The sequence below is a fragment of the Sinocyclocheilus rhinocerous genome, unplaced genomic scaffold (genome assembly GCF_001515625.1).
Source record: "Sinocyclocheilus rhinocerous isolate Xijiao unplaced genomic scaffold, SAMN03320098_v1.1 scaffold3037, whole genome shotgun sequence".
In the NCBI taxonomy this organism is placed as follows: Eukaryota; Metazoa; Chordata; class Actinopteri; order Cypriniformes; family Cyprinidae; genus Sinocyclocheilus; species Sinocyclocheilus rhinocerous.
In genome coordinates, this window is record NW_015650068.1 from 183,253 (window position 1) to 186,990 (window position 3,738).

The window sequence follows — 3,738 nt, forward strand, 5'->3', positions numbered from 1 at the left end:
TCCGTGTACTGTAGTAGATATATGCAGTCAGCAGGCGGTTGGTTTAGGTTTTTTTTTTTGGCATCTCCATGTGGTCCTGTTCGGTATCGCAAGATTTCTCTAAAATGTAAAAAAGCTCTTTGGCGTTGCACTGTACACGTACTATACAATTCTGATTTTTTTTTTCTTTCATTTGTGCTTATATGGGCATTTTTTTGGTCACAACACACATCTTATAATCTTTAATATTTTGAAATCTCTAATAATCTTTCTTATCAACATGGTCAGACTTTGATGCCATTTACACATAAAAAAGAGCAGATTTATGAATATCTTTGAATATCTTGAATATCCCCTCTTGAATATCTTTAATGCTAATGCTACAAGGAAAAATTAGATTTCACTATTTTTGCATTCACTCACAAACATTTTGCATTTCTCTAAGAAACTGTCAATTCGTTTGTAAAAAGTTTTGCATTTCCCTGAGAAACTTTGTGTTCGATAGCAAAACTTTTGATGTGAAGTGGGATGAAAAACAATATACCTTTTACATTTGCCCACAAATATTTGAAATTTTTCTGAGAAACTTTGAATTCAATCTCAAAAGGTTGTGCATTCCCCTTAGAAATGTTGTTCATATAGCATAACTTTTAATATTAAGTGGGATGAAAAACTACATGCCAATGCTTTTATGTTTGCCTGCAAAAATGTTGAATTTCTCAGATAAATTTTGTTAGCAAAACTTGTAAAATTAGGCTGGAAGAAAAACTATATTTCAGTGCTTTTGCAAACAAACACAATACAAGGAAAAGTTTTGCGGAGATATGCAAAGTTTTTGTGGGCACACGTGAAAGTATTGAACAATACTTTTGCGAGAGAATGCAAAGTTTCTCGGGGGAATGAAAAACAAAAGAACACAACATTTCTTGAGAGAATGAAGAATTTTTACATGCGAAACAGTTTTTTGGGGGAAAGCATATTTTTCCTCCCATTGCATTTTTGTCCATCATGTCCCCGGCTTAGGAGCTCCGTATAATGCAAACAAAATTGCCAATAAATTTTTTATTTTTTTTTCTGTATGACTTTAATGCATAACAAACTCTCAAAAGTCTTCCAAAAGAGACCACAATGACGCCTGTAGTCCAAAGGCTTCACGTGCTACAGCCGTTTCCATTCCTGTGTTCAGAAGTTGATTAAAAGACATCGAACGACCATCATTTACATCACAATCCAATCTAAACACATAAAGCACGTCTGATTGTTGGACTCTCTTCGGCCCGCCGCGTGTGTGATTTTCCTGCAGAGAATCGTGATGAGTGATATTGTGTGGTACTAAGAGTGGGTGGCGTAAATAAACTCAATTTCATACTCTCGCAAGGCTGCGGCAGATGCCTGGGGCAGATGATGTAAATACAGCGGGCTCGGCGCCCTGAGAGAGTAAGACTGATAATTACCACTGCACATTATGACAGCGACACTTCCCCCTCCTCAGTGTCATCACTTTCCACTTTCCTCCTTATCACGGCATGTAGATGGCCGTCATAAGCCTCATACACAATATTCCAGCCCATCGTTTTTCCTGCGCCGATAAAGGTTAAATGTGGACTTTGATGTAATTTCTGAAGACCCAGAAACCTTGCAGGAAGATGTGAATTCTCTGTAGAAACGGTGCAGGCCTTTTTTTTTTTTTGATAAGGGGTGGATGGTTTTTACCCTGGGATTTCATTTAAAGCCACAAGCTATGAAAAACTTTGAATGTCAGTCGGCCTGAACAGGTGACTGCAAAACCAGTGACCTTTACTCTTAAAAAGGATAGAGGAAACACATCAAACGAGGCCTCAGACCGTTCCCCAGACAGCACTCGCTCAACGTGAGTCGATGCAGGTTTTTTTTAAGACATCTTAAGACTGTGCATTTTTGCTTTAACCTGTGGAGTTTGTCTCATGGGGTTGTTAAAGTTGAGAGAAAGCACTGTAGCGTCTCTTAAATATCAACGTTTTAGGATTGAGTTTCAGATAGTGGATGCACAATGTACAGTATATCATGTGACATGGTTCACTTTAACATTAATACATGGACTATTTTAACATTATTATCTAGCATTCAGCCTTTATTCAGTAGTGCTAAATGTATTATCACAATGATTCACTGTCCTGTACATCCCTGGTCAGGATTTTCTTTAAATAAAAATAAGTTATAAGTTCACAATAAGTTCTTCAATTTACTCTGAATATGAACCTGGAGAATGTTGCATGTGCATAATGATGTTGTTGTAACTGATGTAACTGAAATAATGTTGCATTTCAGTTAAAACAACAGAAGTTTGACTTTACATACTTTTCAATTCAATTAAATTAATGTATACACACACACACACACACACACACACACGCACACACACACATACATATATATATATATATAAACAAATATTTATTATTAAATACAAAAAAATCTCTATCTAAAAATAAAACTGAAAATATAAAAATAAATGCTAATAAAATTGAAAAAATAATGCAAATAAAATTGTGATTTTTTTTTATTTTTTATTGTGGTTAATTATCAATTATTGTGGTGTGTGTAAATACATATATGTAAGTATGTAATGTGTGTGTGTGTGTGTGTGTGTGTGTGTGTGTGTATATATATATATATATATATACACACACACATGCATACATAAATACATACATACATACATACATCCACTAAGTCATAGCTGTGTTTTAGGTAGGCCATCCAGCCTCTTATTGGCCTATTGTTTAGGTAGGCCATCCTCTTATCCACCTTTCTTGAACCAACCAATTCCCAGTGAATAAAATCTGGTGCTATATTGTTTTCTTGCTAAGTAAAATGGGTTATGCATACTGTTGACCTTTTAAACCTCTACTGTTTGTTCTCACAATTACACGGCATCTACATTGCAACTGTGAAACGCAGCAATCCAAGAACGTTCTCATTATAACCAACAAAGCTTATTCATCAATGCACGCTTATTGTGCATGTTAAAGATGGCTTCATCGATTAGAGCGTGAGCTTTCTATTTTTACTGTGTCGCTAGCAGTGTAGACGGGGTGTAAGTGAGCTGACAGGACTGTGTTTAGTTTAACATACGACTGCTGGCTAAACCTCTCCCTACTGAAGTGTGCTTCGCTCTCTTTTGCCAGACTCCTGTAGTGCACGAGTAGTTGAAGGCAGTGGACGAGGACTTGAGCGCCGGCCAGATTTGACAAAGCAATGGGTCATCATCCGCAAACAATCCCAGCACGGGCTGCCATCTGTTTATGGGAGAGGACAGAACACGGATTCCTACAGTGTGATAGTCTATGACCCATACTTGAGCACTTCTCAATGTGTACTACGGATTACAGGTTGTTCATTGATATGACATTTCCAGTCTAAATTGGGAATAAATAGTGCAAGGATTCTATTTTAGATTAATAAATATGTTGAGGAACTACTTAATGATCACAACAAATGTTTTGCAGGTTTTACAATACATGATAAAGTACCAACCAACCTGAGCTATATATGTGACCCTTGACCAAAACCAGTCATAAGTAGCACGCATATATTTGTAGCAATAGCCAACAATACATTATATGGGTCAAAATGATCGATTTTTCTTTTATGTCAAAAATCATCGGGATATTAAGTAAAGATCATGTTCCATGAAGATATTTTGTAAATTACCTACCGTAAATATATCAAAACTTAATTTTTGATTAGAAATAGGCCTATGCATTGCTAAGAACTTCA

At 36.1% G+C, this 3,738-nt stretch overlaps 1 long non-coding RNA gene across 1 annotated transcript in view; it reads left to right on the plus strand.

Annotated features, from left to right (window-relative positions):
• Positions 1-3,428, plus strand: part of LOC107711459 (uncharacterized) — a 13,670-nt gene extending 10,242 nt beyond the window's left edge. Inside the window, exon 3 of the long non-coding RNA XR_001636705.1 lies at positions 3,147-3,428. This is a non-coding gene — a long non-coding RNA (uncharacterized LOC107711459). The remainder of the gene's footprint in view (positions 1-3,146) is intronic.
• Positions 3,429-3,738: the final 310 nt, after the last annotated feature.